Source organism: Paralichthys olivaceus, chromosome 20 (assembly GCF_024713975.1).
Source record: "Paralichthys olivaceus isolate ysfri-2021 chromosome 20, ASM2471397v2, whole genome shotgun sequence".
NCBI lineage: Eukaryota > Metazoa > Chordata > Actinopteri > Pleuronectiformes > Paralichthyidae > Paralichthys > Paralichthys olivaceus.
In genome coordinates this window covers 15,219,116-15,239,258 of record NC_091112.1, presented here as the reverse complement: position 1 = coordinate 15,239,258, position 20,143 = coordinate 15,219,116, and the positions used below count along the sequence as shown (strand labels likewise).

The 20,143-nt window shown below is 41.8% G+C and overlaps 1 protein-coding gene across 6 annotated transcripts in view; it reads left to right on the top strand.

Annotated features, from left to right (window-relative positions):
- The window catches only part of nrsn1l (neurensin 1-like), a 152,699-nt gene that overhangs the window by 100,762 nt on the left and 31,794 nt on the right, over positions 1-20,143 (top strand). The window contains exon 1 of one of the 6 annotated variants that reach the window (XM_020090949.2): positions 1,646-1,729. The exons of the other annotated variants lie outside the window; for them this stretch is intronic. The gene's annotated coding sequence lies outside the window, so the exon portion shown is untranslated. Of the gene's footprint in view, positions 1-1,645; positions 1,730-20,143 lie in introns of those variants that run through there. 6 annotated transcript variants of the gene reach the window in all.

The window sequence follows — 20,143 nt, the reverse complement described above, 5'->3', positions numbered from 1 at the left end:
CATTGTTCATAGTCAAAGTGTAATAGTATAGTTAAATATAAACTTGTTCAGTCAGTCTTACACATTCAACACAACAGTGAAAAGTCTAATAAATTCATTATTACATTCATAAACACGCATTCATTTATATATTTATGGATATATTGATAATAATGTAACTGTTATAATGTAAACCGCACCAAACTCAAAGCAATACAGAAAAATGTTGTCAGTTTATGTGAATTAATTTACATGTGGAAATGAGTCCAACATGTAAATGTCCCACACAGCCTAGTGTTTATCTGCAGTCCCTGTCAGATGAAGTTTGACATGCAAACTTAATTTCCCATTATTGCTGCTCATTTGACCACATGTAAAAAGAGTATTCTTCCCTGTTTCATTCCTTTCCATGATGACACTGACATAGGTTGAAATATTGCTAATGCCTTTTTCTCATGGCTGCAGAGGCATCTCTAGCCAGCTGGGACATAGAGATGCATTTCTGTGCATTAAGCACTAGGGGGCAGAGTGTGGATATATAACATATTAATTAATTAAACAAAACTGCGTAAAAATAAGGCGTTATACACAATCCAAGAACTGTGGCAGTGAAACCAGACCGACCCAATTAGAACGACCATATTTGTGACCTTGTTCAACTCAGGCCGTGCGTTCATGTCTCCCCCCACTCTTGTCACAGTGTTAGCATAAAAAGCCCTACTGTACAGCGATGAGACGATAAGAACTTGAAAGGAGTTTTTATGCAGTAAACCGAGTGAAATGTAAATATAATATGTGGAAAATATTCAATATTTCAAAGCTGAAGTGTTTCTTTGAGCTGGGAGTATTTTATGAGTAGTACGATACATTATGCACAGACTGATTTATAAGCACAGAGCACTCCTACACATCTAGAGCTATAGTGTTTGGCCAGGCGACGCTCTGTCATTTGGACTCACCTCATATTCCCGAGCACTCATGTTGATCCTGGCTAACTGGGCCAGTGCCCATGGACCTCTAAGCCAATCGATCTTCCACAGAGACAGCACTGAGTACACAGGCGGCGTGGAGACCTCCTGCTGGGAAACTCCAAAGAAGCAATTAGAGGGTCTGTGCAAGTTACGCCTAAACTACAGTGCTCCCTTATTATCTACCCATTTTTTCCCCTTTGTATTCAAGTGAGTTATAAATACACGCTGGGCCTCAGTCTGAGTTTAAATGCTTTTTTCTTTTTCTGTTCAGTGTGCGGTGACTGTTGCTGCTTATTGCGCTCCCTAACAAGTTCCAGACAGACTCATGTCCTCACACACACTCACTCCTCCGGGTGACTTGATTTCCCCAGGAGGAACCCACCAGATCTCCTGTGGGACAACTAATGGACACACTGTAAAGACCAGATGAGATGGTATATGTAAAATGAGTTAAAATCTGGATTTGATGAGGTTGTGAAATTCTTGCAGCATGATTCTGATGCAGTTTCAACCACAACTGAGTCAGGGAAGCAGAGGTTATTGTGAAAAGAGGCGAATTCATGGAGGATCTGGTTACTGTCACATCACTCACTCAATCTAACAGCAGGTCTCTCTCTCTCTCTCTGTCTCTCTCTGTCTGTCTCTCTCTCTCTCTCTCTCTCTCTCTCTCTCTCTCTCTCTCTCTCTCTCTCTCAGTGGTTATATATGTATCACAGATAGTACATGACTCACCACTCCTCCACTGTCCTCTGGTGTTCATCTCTTTTGATCCTAAGCTGGTAAGTGAAAAAATTACTTAAAAATAGTGACACAGGAAAAAGCATTTTTTTGATGCACACACCACCAGACACACACACACACTAGGGTGTGACCCTCCCATTGGCCTAGCATGTTGAATAACCTGTGTTGCATAACTGCGGTCAGATTTAAAAAGAGGCACATCGTCCCCAAAGACAGACACACACACACACACACACACACACACACACACACACACTTGTTTCATGCTGTATCTGGGTCACAGAGTAGAAGAGAAATAATAACACAGAAGTCATTTCAGATTACATAGCTGAGATCAATAGCCCTCACTGTCTAAGCATGAAAGCTTCATTTTGCTGTGGCCTTCCCATGAAAAGGGCTGATTGTAGCCGGGATTGACAGTTTCATGGCATCGTGATGGTGATGACGATGTGTCTCCTGCACACACACACACACACACACACACACACACACACACACACTAAGGCCCACATTAAGTACAGGCATTGTCATCAAATTACACTAAGGAGAATGGGAGATGTAAATAACATGTGAAATTAGACACAGACTCGCCTCATACAGACAAACATACAGAGGCATTGGAAATACATTTACACTGACATGAATACAGACTAATGAGGCGTTCACCATAGGGTTTGTGATATAATACGTCCTGACAGGTCAAGAAATGGTTCATGTGGTTGTAACCCCTTGTTAAAACAAGTTATTAAAGGAAAAGTTCAACTATTTAGGAAGCGTGATTATTTGCTTTTATGCAAGATGAGCAAATTGCCCCCCTTCTGCCTGCATGCAAATTTGAGGCTAGTGGCTGCAGATCGTTGTCCTAGCTTAGCATATAGACATAAGAAATTAGATGGCAAATACTGCTTACAGTAATATGTTACGCAGTAAAATCATGATGCTTTATGGCAGGCAGATTTTTTCACCTACTCAAACTAATTTATCCTATAGTTACACTCTTACACAACTGTACACAAAAATAAACACAAGCATCAATTCTGTTCACTAAAAACAAGTAGTGGTTTGACTGTAGAGATGTGTTGTGATTGTTGGTGTGTGTGTGTGAGTGAGTGAGTGAGAGGGGGGGGCAAAGGGGGGGCAAAGCAAATCAATGGGCTGTGTGTAGCGCCACTATAAAATATGATTTATCTTATTTGAAATAGAAAATAGAACATCAATATGTGTCTGTCGATGTTGATATTATGTCAGTGGCAACAAACAAGTCAATGTAATGGAAACTCTCAGAGACAATAGTAATATACCCTCAGCTCATTATGAAACTGTTGAGTCAGAAGACGTCAGTAATATCACACAGTTAACAGAATGACTACATCTAAGTGTGATTTGAGTGACTGTCCACTCGAGACTGGATCAACCAAGATGGAAGTTAACCCTAACCCAGGTCTGAGCAGGATCTGATTCTCAGCAATGAACTGAAGGTTGAACTCTTTTTAAACATGCAATAACTCATTTTGAGCCACTTGAAAAGAAACTTGAAACCCAGCACTGACATCTTGTTATGGCGGACTTGTTGAGGAAAGATGCCCATTTCCCTATTCATTTATAGGCATGGTGATCTGAAAATTGTCTGTATCAAAGATGTAAGTAGAAGTAAAGATCTAGGGTGTGTCCGATATTACTCACTCACTGTTCCCTACTTCACTATATAGTGATGAGGGGTTTTTAATAATCTTAAATTTAAGTAATCTTGTAGTTTTCCCCTTTCAAACAAGCTTCAAATTTGTTTTGCTTCATTCTTTCTGGGTTGACATGTGTCAGTGACTTTCTGTTTTCATCTGTGATGGTTAATTTGATTGTCCTGCCAAGATCTGAGCACATATGAGGACAAACCGTTATAATTGGAGCCAAGGAACAAGTGATTCGATTTCAGTAATAGTTGCCACTGTTACACAAATATAATGTTTGCAGCCATGAACACCAAGCAAACAGAGATAAATACTTGTAACAAAATTATAAGATTAGGTTTTGCCAAGAACTCATACGGCAAGGAAAAGGAGTCATGATGTTTTTGAGTTTAAAAAACTTGTTGGATGGCAGGGACCCCTTTTCCCCTTTTTCATGTTAGGAAACCTGTGGCAGTCCTCATACCCCGTGTCTTCACCTCTCATCTAATGCCTCAACGCAAGTCAGCAGACACACACATACACACACGCACGCACACAAACATTCCTGCTTTGATACAAATCCCTATGGTGAGCTTCTATCATCTCTAGCAATAACGAGCTGTCATTGGTCCTCAGTGATCTATCTGTCTGAATGTGTCAGCGAGCAGGCAGCCTGACTGAACGTCGGGCTAAAGCAGTTCTCCACTTCCAAGGCCTGTCAGTCAGCGCTGGGGGCACCTGAGACAGCCCCGTGTCGGTGAAGGATCATTTCTGAAGGCTGACACTGGATCAGAGACAGGAAAAAACCAGCCACGGCGACGTTTGACCCCACCCCCGCATAAAGGGGGGAAAAAAGAGAAGAAGTCGTGGAAGACTGACAGTTAAATGCCAAATAGGTTGTCTCAGGAGGATTTTTTCTATCTGACCAGCTCCTATTTTAAAGATAAGAGCGAGGCATCTGAGTTATTAAAGTTTGATGCAGGTATATAAACATGTGCATTTACATGTTGTAATGAGTTTAAACTAAGTCAGCGGGCACCTTGGATACTCAGAATCTGAATGTCACCGTGATACAAGATAAACCTGAATAACCCCCACAGATAACACCAAGATGCAGTCATCACAACAGCTCTGTGTAATGTATTCCTTCCACATTGCATGAGATATATTATCTAGCCTTCCTTATTGTGTCGGTGATAAATGCAGCACACATTAACTCCACCAAATGTGTTTCTCCTATTTCCACAATAAAGGGGCCTTACTTTCCGCTGACCTTCAGCGGGCTGCAAAGCCAGCACAAAATATGCATTTAGAAGAAGCAGCAGGAGTGGATGTGAGGGTTGCAGGAGATTGCTTTCTTTTGTACGGCGTCATGCAGAAACATGCATCACTGTCCGCCTCCAACAAACAGCCAGTAATATGCAGAAATATTAAGTAGGATCAGCAAATAAATATATGGAGTGGAGCTAGTGCTGTGACAGATGTTGGCTATTTGCATGGAGCTCCTCTGTCATGTCATTAACCAACTCTCTCAGCCAAGCAGCTGAAATGAATGAACTGGCTGCTCGGAGCGGCTGCGTGTCGGAGCTGTGCGTGAGTTGAGGCGCTTTGTGCGATCGAGGAGCTTGTGGCCGAATCAGACCTGTAAAGTATCTACCTTCTGCAGCCAGGTGCTCGTCCATGCCTGAGTGTATCGTAATGAGTGTGTGTGTGTTCTGTGTGTAGGTGTGTGTGTGTACATGTACAGATGTCTTGGACATTCTGGCCACTTTCAAAGAGCGGTTTTATTAGAATTAGGCTTAAGTTATGGTCAGGGTAAGTGATAGGGTTAGGTATTTATTTGTGATGGGTAGATTAGGGGCAAAATGTGAATTGTTTTAGAAGTCAATGTTAAGCCAAACTTTAGTGTGTGTACTTGTACAGATATCTTTATGAAGATCCTTTTGAGCCTACAGAGTGAGGACCTCTGGACCTTTGGCCTGTCCACACTTTGTGACCTACTTTTAATGGGCTGTTTCAGGGTTAAAACTTGGTTTTAGGGTTAGGGATAGAATTAGGTTTGGGTTAGGGTTTGGGTAAGAATTATGGTTAAGCATTTATTTTGGATGGGTAAGGTTAGGGTAAGGGGCCAGGGAATTCATTGTGCCAATGAGTGTCCTAACTTAGACAGATGTACAAACGTGTGTTTTTGTTTTATGCTGCTGCTGTAAGTTGAACTGAGGAATAAGTTAAAAAAAAACAACACTTTTACATTTAAGTGGTGTGTGTGTTGTTATGATAAATGTTCATGAACACATGTGGGCACACACACTGTGCATTCATGCGCCATGTGGTCGGTGGTTTCTTTATTTCTTAGAAGGCAGCAGTACGGTGTATTAAAGATTGATTTAGCCAGTGAAGCAGAGAATGTGTATTCATGCCGCTCTCCGTGTGTTCTCTGGTCAAGGCCACTGAGTTTCATGCAGCTGAAAACCCACACCCTACTGTATGGCTTCAGGGACAGTACATCTGACCTCCACCTAGCTGAACATAAATGAGTAAAGAGAAAATACAACACAGAACAATCCCCTTTATTAACCCCCCCAGGAGCGTGCAGGGCTCTTACAATCAGCCCCGGCATTGTTCCTGCCACGTGGCATATCGAGCACGTCGCTGACGCGCCTCCCAGTCTGCTCTAATGGCGTGGGTCATCAAGCACTGTTCAAGATGGAAAAAAGAGAAACAAGTATTGATTTGAAAATGTCTTGTTCTGTTATTTTCAAAAGCTTTCATCTGTATTTTTTTCTCCGAGCTCGGTGTAGAGCCTCGGGTCATGGTTGGGGATTTTATAGAATGTTCTGTGATCAGTGTTTTATTTTTTTCTACCTATGTCTGTATGGGCGTATGTGTGTGCTCATGCATGTATCAAATCTTGTCAGCCGCAGAATACGTACGAGGAGGCAGGAGAGTCATATATCTGACGAAGTGCAGCCAATAAAGTATAATTCATGACTGTTACAGTGCCCATGGATAGTAGTCATTACTCTTGTGTTGGTGTGCGTGTAGTATATCACGCCTCAAAACAACAGCCCTCATCACTATATTGATTGCCTGACACCTTCTGAAACATGTTTTTTTTCTTGAGAGAGCAACAGAGTGCAAGATAGAGAGACGAGGGGAATAGAGAAAGCATGATGTTGACTGGGAGGTGGAAACACAACTGTCTGTCTCAATGCTGCTGCAGCCGTGCTGTTGACTGGGGCGTGTAGGTGGTCTCTTGCCACCAGTACATGCTCTTCACTGTGTTAGGGGCTGATTCCAGGCCAGTTAGCATTGATTCAGAGATACAGAGCGTATTGTCCAATCTCTCAGTTTTCTCCAGTTTGTTCTTTTATTTTTCCTCAAACAGTACCCGGCATTGTTTTCTGATCAGTCGGCGAGGATTTGTCGTGCGGGCCACACTTGCTTCTCTGTGGACACGCTGCTAATGTGTTGCGTGTGAAAGAACATTCTCATGTGATTATCATCCATCTCTCTCTCTCCCTCTGTCCAAGTTGAAGTTGTCCCCTGCACAGGCTTCCCTGAAGGAAAGCTGTGCTGTCTGTGGCGTTTTCTGTCAATGTTCTCCCTCAGTGTTGGGTCTCCTTCGGTGTTTCCTCGTCGTGTCGAATCACAGGGTTTGATCGATGTGTACGAGCCGGTGGTGGCAAACACCAGCCTCTTGCTAAAGGTGTGTTTGATATAAAAAGTTCAGCTGTAGCCCCAGTCGGTACAACATATTCAGCTCAGAGAAACTAACGAAATTTATTTTAAAGGGCCAGTTTATTGGAAATAACGTCGTTGTGAAAAGTTTAAATGTGTCTCTTTTAAGGCTGAGAGCAGCTCAAACAATATTAAATTAATCTCTGTCATATTAGTGGGGCACAGTTTTTGTTTTTTTGGAAATCTTCATGATCAGGAAACCAGATTATTGTATCCATTTCAATACGATTAATCCAAAATCAGTTCACAAGATTATAACAAGGGGCAGCCTGTGTGTCAAACCATTCCCCCATGTGTTTGATTCACAGTTACAAAACAGAACTGGCAGTTAGGTTTAGTGATCTTGATGTAAATGACAGATGAACAGAAATAATAAGTAAGTGTACTGCAGGCTTGTATTTATTGGTTGAAAAATTGAACTGAAATAACTAAGTGACATGTTAGTCTTCCGCCTGTATGAGCATAATGACACATTATTGATTATCACAGGGCTTTTGCAGAAACAGCGTTTGGCCTAAGAAAAGAAAAATGTGGTAAATGAATTCAATACCTCATTCAAGGTAGCATCACTCAGTATCTGTGCTAGTGTCCTTCTCCTCTTGATTTTCCTGAGAAAATACACTTCTAATGCACTTCTACCGGCTGAGTTAGCAGACATCCTGTTGGCTCCCAAAACACATGAATAGATTGAAATAATTATTATGGATTTGAAGGTGTTTTTAAACAGAATGGATCCAATTCAAAAGTGCATTCGTCATCTCATAGCCACTCTTTCTCCTTGGGTCTTTTAAGATGAAACTAACTATGCACCAAGTTATTTTCTTCACCTGATTGGAGCTGGAAGTATCGTAAAGTGCAGGTTGGCTGGAGTTTGTTAGTCAATATTTGCTAATGTAAGCCCCAACTTGAGCCAAATGCCTCCCTTTTCTGAGACATGATCCACCCTGTCCTGGTAAATATAACTTTATTAAAAACAGAATGAATGAATGAATTTTGAGAGGTTATTTAGAAGAATAAGTGAACTAATTTTAGAAAAGAGTTAAATGTTTTTTTTGGCAACTTAGATGAACCGATTAATTGAAAGTTTATTTTCAACCATTAAAATTACCATATTTCCAAACTGATTTCATAAAATGATGTACAGACGACTACGGCTGATGTTGTCATATTGGTGCTATATTTTTATTTTCACAGAATCACCATCATTTCAGGTACATCTTTGCAGTACAGGCATATCAATTTGTTTTCAGTGACAAAATATTTGGTGGGTGTCATTCCACGTTTGGTCTCTGATCGACACTGGATTTGGATTCTTCCCTCATTCTGTCTTCTTTCATTTAATCATCCCCCTCATCGACTATGTTCATGGACTTGATGGAAGCTCAGATTTTTACGCGGCAGCTGATTTACGACCATATTAAAGATGGGTGCTTTCCATTTGATGAGCATGGTTTAATCTAAATCAAGATATGGGTCCCTGGAGGCCGCTGCTGTAATCATGTCAAACTGGCAATACCCTTCAGTGTCAGTCCCTTGCATTCCGCTTGATCATCATCTGCATCTGCAATTATTGTGCAGATTTAGACGTTATCTGGCTCTTAGGTAATCAGAAGGAGAATGGGATTAGATGTAACATTATATGGTTATGTTGTTAATCACGATGAGTTTGCATCACGTTGCTCGTCTGACTGTGGGATGTGTGACATCTGGATTCTGGGCTTTGTGTGCAGTTCAAGGTTAAACTGTGGATCACTGAGTGTGTAAACCCAAGAAACATTTTTGAATTAGAAAAAACTACAGTGTGGATGTGGTGGAGGTTGCGGTGAAGACAATTACTCACACAATAAATGAGTTTTAATGTGAGAGGATATATACACGCGTGCTTGTGTATATTATAAAGTCTCTGTATATTACTTAATCAAGCAGTCATGTTAATTGTGTAATAGGCTTGTATATTTCCATGCTGTCTCATCTCATTTACATATTTGCGCCTGTGTTAATGAGAAAGGCAAGATTAAAGTGGGGGAGGAGGGGTACATAAGTGGCTCCTCCCTCAATATCACTGATTTATTTATGCTCATTAAGCTGCGTCGCACAAATCTACATTCCCATCTGTAATAAGGAAAGGATTTTTTATTAAGTTTCATGGACACATCACAGCAAACAGCCCTGTCACAAATAAAATAAGTGGCTTTTGTGCGCACTTTGAATAAATGATCAAGACAGATGGCAGATCCTGTTGCGATAACATTTTAATATGGCAAAATGGGAGGATGAATGAGTGAATTCTTGGAAACGAGAAGTGGATGGAGAGAGGACTCCTTTATCGGGATGTCTTTGCCGCAGGGACACTAGTAGTAGCGAGCCTGTTCTCTCCGGGCTGCAGCAACGATGCAGAATAATGAAAATAAGTGTGTCCATTAGACCAGTTAATCTTATTTGGCCTGTAACATGGGTCTATGTTTTCATCCCAGACTAAAGGTCCCTTGTTCTCTGCTCTTTTTATACGCACATACTGTAGAGGGTCACACACATATACACACACACATACAAAGAGACACACACACAATCCCGGCCTTCATGCAGACACAGTGATTTAGCAGTCACACACAGGCTGTGGCTTCACTCCTCTGTTCTCTTGCCTCACCACTCCTCCCTTATCCTCCTCTTCCTTTTCACAAAACAACACAGGCCTCTTCTGAGCCCCGAGGAGAAAGAGCAAAATTTACAAGAGGAACACAGGGGATCAGTGGTTCTGTTGTGTGCTGCTGAACAGCACCCCTTTGACTGGGAACCAGAGGTCAGGGCATGGCTCCCTAAGCCTGCTGGGTTCTTTGGTAGCTGTGTGTGCGTGAGTGTGTATTTGTGCGTAAGTGTTTGTGCATGCATGCGTTTGTGTTTCTTGAAAGTGTGTGTTGGCATTTATTTGTGTGCTAGCCTGGGGGTGCATGACACCCTGCCTGCTAATGTTACGGAAAAGTCACAAACTGTTTTTGTGGCGAACTAAAGTCACATGACGGCGCAGCATGTGTGAAATCTTTTTATCCACACAGTCAACTATAGTATTTGGCTTGTGCTGGTGTGTGATGTGTGTGCATAGCATGGGAGGCAAAATGCTTTACTTATATGTAGAGTGACATTGGGAGATATTCTCACAACACAGTTTCACTCCATTCTCCACTGTAAGTAGCTTACCCTCTTTAACACCAGTAAATAGTAGCAACACTCAGAGTTTAATAAGATTAGACGTATCATTTTCACCAAAGTGCCCCCTGAAGACGGAGGGTATTTTCTGTCTTTATATATTATTTTTACCATCCCACACAATTATTCTCTCACCAAGCATCAGTTATTTTTTGGAAAACATTTGCTCCCTGGAGTGATAGACTTGTGATAGAGTTGGGGATATGCAATCTAAGACTTCTGGTTCAAGATTTAAAAAACGGACAAAACCTTTTGTTTGATGACTTTCTACAGCTGGGGATGTAAGAAAAACACAGGAGGGGAAAGTGGTCTCAGACTTACGGCAGATAGTATAGTATCTAAGTATTTAGATACAGTATTCCTGTCATGGCTGGCAGCAGGGAAGACATACTGTAAAAACACAGGAAGGCTGGTGCAATGCTGGAACTTTAATGCCTCAGTTTTACTTTCTTGCAAATGTGCACATGGACGGTTGCTGACACCACGAGCACATGGGTATTCTTATTTTTCTTTTTTCTACTCTTATTTGTTAAGCGGGCGTGTTGATGACATTTTGGGCCGACAGCGGTGTTGATGTGGTGCAAACAAAAACATGTGATTTACGCAGCATCATTTATGTGTTATTTCCTGTCTCCTGCACTTTCTACCCAAATGCTACCCCTGAAGTACAGAAGAAAGTCTGGTCCAAATATTCCTGACAGTTTCAGAGTTCATGTCTGAAAACATCTGTTGGCCCTATGATGGGTGTGCAACCCGTCCATGGTGTACCTCACCTCTGGCTGAATGCCAGCCGCCCTACTGGATGAGGAGGAATGATGTAGTAAACCGCTCTATGGCTACGAGCATAGGACATAAAATACACAACAGAATAAAAGATGTAGGACATAGAAAGTCGGACAAAGCCTATATATAATAAAGTCTGTATGGGCTGTATAAAGATTTGATCACCTCTTTGAATATATGAGATTTGTTGTGGGCTTGAAAATCAATAATAGAATACGGCTACTGCACACAAACCATAATCAAAATTGACCAGTGCCAAGGAATTTTATTCAAACACTGGCATTGCATACAAGTCCTTCCATAAGAGGAATGTTGATAGATACGGTGTTTCTAAAAGCATCAACACGGAGTGGAGGAGCAACATCAAAACACCATTTTGAGCTGTAGAAAGGACTGAAAGCAGCTGGGACAAACCTCCATAACGGCTGAGTGGATGAACAGATGGATGGAGCGCTGGAGCTACAGGACAGGGAAGTGTTTCATCTCCAGTCCGTGCATCAAAAGGTGTAAGTGAGTAATGGGTGCTAGCTGCCTTCCAACATCCCCATCATCACCGTAGTCAACACCTGCACTTGAGATTGCACAACATACACACTCATACCTGCACGCACACACACTCGCACACAACCTGAAAGCACTTCCTCGACACAAGGTAGCAAGTGTTAAAGGCATAGCCTGCGGGGTCAGAAGTCATCAGCTAAGGGGACAGAAATCATGTCAGCATGCACTTATCCCATTCTGCGCCCTCACATCACATATCTCAAACAGATGTGCAGCCCCCGTTTTTATTACTGTTGATGCACCTCAAAAATGGGAACCAGGAAACTCTCGTTGATATACGCCCAGTGGCAAGGTGAGAGTCCCCGTCCCTCCTCGGTTCAGTCCTCCCCTCCATCCAGGCTGCCTGAGTGCTAACAGCAGAGCAGTGATGGATGACGCAAGGCTCATTAGGATAAGACAACAAAATCAATAGACCGTGCGTGGAGGTGTCAGTGCCTCAGACACGGCTGTAAAAACCACACTGATAGTCTATTTGTCGGCAGTGGAGTGTATCTGAGTTCCTGCGTTTGTGCGTGTGTGTGTGTGAGAGACTGTGGACGGGGAGCAGTTACGGGGTGAGTGATTGATGCTGATGGATATGGATAATGGATAAACTCAAATATAAGGGCTCTCAATGGGTGGTTTGTGTGTGTGAACGTTTGTGTATGCGACGAAAAAGGAAGAACGAGTCACATCCTGAGAGATGTTTGCCACACAAATAATTCCCCCTCTTCTCTTTTTTTTTTTTTCAAACCATGATATTAAAAAAGTTAGCGAAGTCATTGTTCCTCTGCTGGATGTACGTGTAGATACAGTTCCATAAACAGCCCATTGTCTCAGATCTACATCTGCTCTTATCTGTGACAGAAAGTGAATGCTCCCCTGTCCGGGGGCTTTCTGTTCTGCACCAGTGGATATTACCATACAGCACACACACTGCAAAAAATAGTTGACTGTTTATTCTGTACTTTCCTCAAGAAAATTACATGATGAGACGGTAACAGATTTTGCCTCATTTCAAGATGACTGACACAATTGAAACGGAAATGCAACATGTTTTTCATTCATTGGGGGGGTTGTTATTTTTGTAACATGTTATTTTGCTTAACCTTAATGAGTATATGAAATATTGTCAGTCCTCTAAAGCTAGGGTTGGTAATCCAGGAAAAGCTAGCAAGGGTTAGTGATAAACCCCTTCCCATTGGGCCTCTTGTCAAAGCTTCAACCCACAAAACACATGAACTTGAACTGCTAGAAGACGACTTCTCCGTGACTCGCTCGCTAACTTCGTACTGCTTCAGCTGTGTGTATCTCCAGCTGAAGACTCTAGTCCGAATTACATGATTGGTCATGTTTATTCCAGTGCTGCAAGGCAACAGACATCGCTTTTTTTTCTTCTTTTTCTTTCAGACGACTTTATTTATTGATGGCTATTTGGACGTGGAGAGAATTTCAAAAAAATAGTATTTCAAAAACAACTCACCACCCCAACAGCCTGGTGCAGATGAAATGATGAAATTCATCTACAGATAAGACACAATTCAGCACATATGAAGACCCTAACCCTTTCTTCATTATTTCTCAATAATTGGTGTCAAATTGTAAAGCTCTATCAAGATGCTTATATAACAATTTCTTATCCATTTTACTCACAAAAAAGTTCTTTGTACTAAATATATAGGGGAAAAATGCATTTTGAGATCCAACATTTTTTGCAGTGGGGCTGCTGTGATAGTGGCCCCTTATCTTCAGGAGGTTGTAATTTATGGTTGCTCACGCTGCCACTGAGATGTGTTAATGCTTATCTGTTGTTCTTGCACTAACACTGCTGCCCAAACGTGCGCAGGTCTGTACACACACACACACACACGTACACACATACACACATACACACATTCAGTGGGAGGTTGTGGGGTTAGATAGTTGTTGACAGTTTGCTGTTTGTGGTCGCACATGTAGCAGATGTCTTCCTGTGTGTGGCTCTGCAGTTTTCTGTTGAGGCAGAGTCTTAATGTTTTCCCTGTTTGACAAGAAGCGCAGCAGACAGCAGACTGTGGACAGTTACTGCAATTCATTCCAAGGGAAATATTGAGGGTTAATGTCGGTCATTCTCTCCTCTACTACACTATTTCCATCCAAATTATGGACTTGAATGACTTTTTTCAGTAGTAATGAAATTCCCAAGTAAAGTTCATTCAGCGGATCTCCACTCCACTCCAACAGTCCAGTAATTGAACTGAAATCAAACCTAATTGGATTGCTGAAGGAATGCCGCTAAACAGTGTGTCTTGGGAGCGGGGCGTACAGAACAGGACACTGTGTCTGTGTGTGTGTGTAGATGTGTGCATGCTGAGAGATGGAGATGAGGCGATGAATTAGATTGGACTAATCATTTCACTATGGGAGCTCAGATTTGGTGGTGTGCCTTGGACGATGGTTCCCAACGTGGCGGTAACATGCTGACAGTCAGCAGAAGCCAGACCTCACTCCACCCTGCCGTCACCTCACACAGACAAATGAGCTGAACATCCTGTACGAGACACAGTGTTCAGCAGCCAGCATGCTGCCTGTTTACAGAGAGCTGTACCAAAACACAAGCTGCTCCTAGAACTGTAATTTACTGCTCTGTACTGTACTCCCACAAGTCTGCTCTACTTAACTCTAGACTCTATTCTACTTTACTCTACTGGACTCTACTCTGCTGTACTCTACTTGGCTTGACTCTACTCTACTCCACTATGCTCTACTTTAATTCACTCTACTCTATTTAACTCTATGCTTCTCTACTTGACTCCGCTCTACTTTAATTGACTCTACTCTAATCTAGTCCGCTCTACTCTACTTGACTCAACTCTACTCGACTGTAATCTGTTCTACTCTAATTGACTGTACTCTACTTAACTCTATGCTTCTCTACTTGACTCCACTCTGCTCTACTCTACTATAATTGCCTTTACTCTGATCCATACCACTCTACTTTACTTTACTCTACTCAGCTCAACTCTAGTCAACTCTATTCTGCACTACTCTACTTCTTTGCTTGACTCCTCTTTACTCAGCTCTAACCTTCTCTGCTTTACCTTTGAGTACGTTACACCTCTTTACTGTTCTCAACCCGTCTCTATTGCACTTTAATGTCCTCTCCTCTCCTTCACACAGTTCCCTTGTTTATTTGATTGTGCTTGTTTTTCCTTGTTCCGCTCAGTTTCTGTGGTCTGGCTGTTGGTTTTGATCACAGCCATAATGAGAGACAAAGACTTGATGCCCTGATGCCTTTGTAACCAGAGTCGCCTAAGATGGCACATTTGTTATGACTGGGACTTTGGGGTGGGGTTCTGGTCCAAACCCAGGGAAATGCAATTACTCAAAAAAGCATGTTTCTGCCCCTTTTTTGCCTAGCTTATAAATAACTAATGAAATCATGAATGGTTTTAAAATGACAAATAATTTAAAGATTTATCTTCAAATGTATCTATTGCTTATTCTCATAAAAGGACTATAGAGGACCCCACTTCTTTTCCTTGCACTCTTTACAAAAAGTGTCTGATGCAGAAACTTATGCTGCCTCTCTGTTTAAGGACACTGCAGCAGGGTAAGTTATCGGCAACAAGTATGAGGACAAGACATTTCCAACATTTATTTTCTGCTCATTGACCTTTAATGCAAATTGTTACAAGATGGTACATTTCTGACATTTTCTGCTTCACTACATCAGTTTGTCCGATTATAAAGTTCAGGTACTCCTCTAGTCTCATTATTTAGAAAGAATACTGTCCAATTTTAATCATTACCAACCTAGGGGAGTTGGGGACATCCCAAGGGTCTGTATTGTACACGAAGTCTTGATTTTGCCCAAGGTTGTTCCCTAGATATATGTGGCTCCAACTTTTCCCCTCACGTATTTTTAAAATTTTTTTTATTAGAATTCGTTTCGGCCTTCATTTTAGCTGCAGGGCCCAACAAGGCTCCAATTAGATGGACGACAGAATTAATGAAGTCTGTCTCTCTCTCACACTCTTTTTCTCTGTCTCTCCTCCTCCTCCTCTTCCCTTGCTCTATTTATCCCAGTGCTCAAGGGGACACTCGGTCTGGATTCAGTCAGTGTGGCAGCGTCTTTTCTCTTACTAAATTAAATATGTGTAATTGATGGTTTCATAAACAGAGCTAACCTTGCCAGCAGCGATCGGGGGCTGCCGCCGAGGAAGTCCATGTGAATATGTAAACTGCAACTGCATCCACAAGTCCTCAGGTTCCTGACTCACATCTAGAGAGAGAAAAGGGGAGCGAGATGCACGCGGCAATATATTGACTACAACAGTTTATCGCCTTTTCGGGCGTAACACATGACATAATGTCTCCTGCAGACGGCTTCAGCTGAGAGCAGACAGAGTTGTTCTTGGGTAAACTCTCACTCACAGGATGTTCTCTCTCTTTTCTCACACTGTCTCTCCCTCTCTCTCATTGTGCTTTCTTTATCTTGCCTTTTACCACTGTGAAACAGGAGAGATGAAAGTGGTTTGAACTATGCAGAAAGAGATGAAGGCTGTTCAACATAAACGCCAGGTACAGTGTTCCTCACATGCGTGTGCAGCAGCCATGTGGGAAAACAAACTGTCTGATAACATAAACGAGAATAAATGTGTCAGTAAGACACTCGCGAAAGGACAATTCTGCCCTCAGCTTTCAACTGTAGCATTCATGGAAAGCTCCAGCAGTACTTTTATGTACTAAGGTATATCTGTACTGTAGCCCGATTAATTATGTGACATAAAAAGAGAGGGAGTCAATTTCAGATCACATCTATTCACAACATTCATCCACAGTGAAGCACATGAATGCAACACAGGTTCACAGCTTCTGACCAGTGCATGTACACACAACCAGACCTGCAGATTTTTGGTAAATGTGTATGTAAGTGGACCATAATAGCAGTTTAATTTCCATTGGTCAAACATAGTAAAATGTGACTTTGACAGGGCTGTTCCTGGCTCTCTCATGAAAGAAATCTCAGAGGTAGATGACATGTTTCTTGATATTTCAGTTTAAAAGTTTAAATGACTAAATTACTATAGTATCGCATTGAGTGTCATGTTTCCTGATGAGAGCTGTGGGAGTGAATCAAAACAGCAACTTTGTGGGACGTAGAATGAAAACGATGCTAAAAACGTTCTGTAGAACGGATCATAATAAGAATCTTTTTCACATTGTAGTTCAGCGCCCATTCTAAACCTGCCTGTTTGTGAATGGCCTGTTTGTTTGGTCTGTGGTAATACTAGTTGCAGTTTTCTCTATGAAACTGTAAAAGTGACTGAGGCAAATAAAGACCTGCTGAAGGACTAAGTCCACAGAACCTTGAAGCTGGTGCTGCACAAAGAGCTGCTCAAAGTTCAGTGAAGCTCGACTCAGTACACCAAACCCTGAACTGGAGACGTGTTCAAATTGCACCAAATTCGACAACTGGACGTCCTTTGACTAAAAAATACACAGTCCAAGCTAAGATCTGTTCCATTATTAAATTCTGGAATTATTAAGTAACTTTACACAATGTTGATATAAATCAGTTGTTTAAAGCAGAATGATGATTTGGTGTTGATGAGGAAACTGCGTCTCTAACACCTTAGAATCACACTGTAAGATAACACTTTGTCTTTTCCTTTTAATGAAGACAATTTCCTGCCAGACCTGAAAGTACTTTGGTTTCTTTGGTTATGTCTGGTCAGTCTAAAAGGAGGATTGAAAGTTTCTTCTGAGGTTGGTTTATTCTGTTTATTTGTCATAACTCTTTTATGCAGATCAGACTTCTTCTTTATGCCACAGCAGTTTGCTCCAAAACAAAGATTTCAACCACAAGGGCAATGAGACGACACCTTACATGGCTGTGATATAATGAATGCATAAAAAAGCTTATACACATTTTTTCCTGCAGTCCTACTATCAATAACACAGACATATCCATTAGTGCGAGAGAAGCTAGTACGGGGCAAACACTCCCTCTAGCATTTAAACAAACCTCCACTGGGACCCATTCTCCCAGACTCCCCTGGGGCGGGGGACACACCAGCGCCAGACCATACTGTATTGCTGGGATCTGTCTCCTTCACGCCTGCAGTGCTTATAGAAGCAGAGAGGGAGGAAAATGCAGAAAAAGTCAGAAGAGCAAAGACAGAAACAACACACATCAGGGGGCACGCTCGTTTCCGCTGCCACTCTTGTGTTTGCTGAGAACCGCTCAGTTGGGGTTGGGATATTCAAATTAATGAATGAGAGTGAGGAAAGTGAAAGATGAAAAATGTGCTTGGAGAGGCTCTGACTTTGAGTAATGCTGGTAATTGGAGGGAAACATATAGAAATGCAGTGGGCATGTATTAGCAAATGAATGTGGAGTGGAAAAAAACCCTCCTGGTGCATGTCTCATTACTTATTGCATCTTTGTAGTCAGGACGGAGAAAGTTGCAGTGCAAACACAAAAATATCCCCACAATCCAATGCTTTGGAATTGGGAGAGGAGCCAGCTGCTTATGGCTCGCTGCTGTATTGTCAATTTATCAAGTGTGTTAAAGCTGCACTGCAGCTGATATCTTCTGTTAGTGTGTTACGATCTTATAGCCTTGTCTGATTTATCTGCTGTCTGGTTTCAGCACTCTCCTGTGTGTTTAGGTGCTAATTAGAGTACAACACACACACACACACAGGCTCACGGGTGATATAGACTGTGTTTTATCACGAGAGAAAAGTGGGTGTTGCACCAAAAGAGGGCCTTAAATTACTGGTGACATCTCAAATAAGGCTCACCCACACACACGTATAACCACACACATAGGGGTGCCTATAGAGTACTGTACACACACACACACACACACACACACACACACACACACACATTCTCTAGGACAAATAAAATGTTCCTGTATTGATCGAAAACAATCTTGATTCTTCTCTCATCATTTTTCCTGTTTTTTTTGGAAGCCACCCCACCCCTAGCCTCCCATCCTCCATTTGTCTTTTCATCCCTCCACTTAAAGATCCCCCTTTCCACCAGTCTTTCAACTGACCACCGCCCCCACACACTCCACCATCCGTCCTCCTCCCCACCGATGCCCTCCATACCCCAAGCCTCCTCTGTTCGCCACTGTTCATATGTGCAGTAATCTTGGATGCCTGGGAGGGAGAACTGCACCGAATCACTCCATAAATGTATGAGTGTCCAAAATGAAGAGGAGCTGAGAAATGTGTGGGCAGCGGGCTGGGAAGCATGTCCAAGCTTACTAACAGGATGGGGGGGCACGTCGTGGGCGGGGTGGAGCTGTAAGTGGGTGGTTGGGGGTGTTGTAGGGAGAAGGCTGAGGGAAGGAGGCACGTATGAAATGTCTGTATTGACAGAGGCTTTTTTGGACTATTTATTTTTGAGGCATAGAAAAAATGGGATCGTGATTGTGACCTTCATCTGTGCTTCTTTTCTTTCAGTTGTTTTCATAGCAGCTCCGCACCATAATGTATTAGTGTTTCAGTCACTGCTGTATTTAAGGTGCCCTCCTCAACAAATTAAATCTGTATAAAGATGTAACTTAAGCTCTATTTCACATGCACATTGAAACCTGATAGATAAGGAAGTGGAGAAAAAGCATAATTACTTCCAAAGTAAATTAATTCAACATGAACATTCAACTTAACTTGCTACACAAGACTCTGTGTCCATATTGCGCAGCAGCTTCCACCTAACAGTAAATGCACTGTTCTCCTAGTTTAATTCACGCAGCAACTCAGAACATGTTATCTGGGTGTGCTTCAATACATTTCCACTGGATTGCAAAGTTTGTTTTAGTGGTTGTTGGTTTCACATTAGTTTTGTTTTGCAGGTTTTCTTGAAGTGTGATTTATACAAAATGCTTGAAAAAGATAAATAAGGAATTAAAACAACTTCTTAAAGTGTGGTTAAATTCATATTCCAATTCATTTGTAAGACCTGTCAAAATCTAATTTAAGACATTCTAAAATTCAGATTTTAAGCTTTTAAAGCACTTGTCTTATTCAATTTTTTATGAAATGGATCTTTTAAGGATAATTCTGATTTATTACAACATGGGACTGGTCTTATTTTGTTTGTTTGACTCCCTGGTTCAAATTTTGACATCAACGACTCTACAACTTTACAAAATATTGATTTAATGCCAGTTTTGAAAAATGTTTGCTTCCGAAAATGTGGGTATGTGAGCGTTATGGCTAAGGCTAGAGAAAGCTTTTGGCAGAAGTTAGGGCAATGGCTATTCAATCTCTGGTCTTAACACACTGACCTTCCATCCCTTTTACTAACTTGCCACATAAATACCAGATTTCTTCCTGAATGTCAGCTTTGGAAGACGAGCACATGCTGAGGTGTGGAATTGTTGTTTAAGGACATAATTCCTGCATTTTGAGCAAAACCCCCGTTCCCAGATCCCAGCAGTTACTCTGAAAAGTACACTAACTGACAGATGTGATGGCCAACTTCAGTCCTCTCCTCCTTGAGTTCCAGAGCGTTTC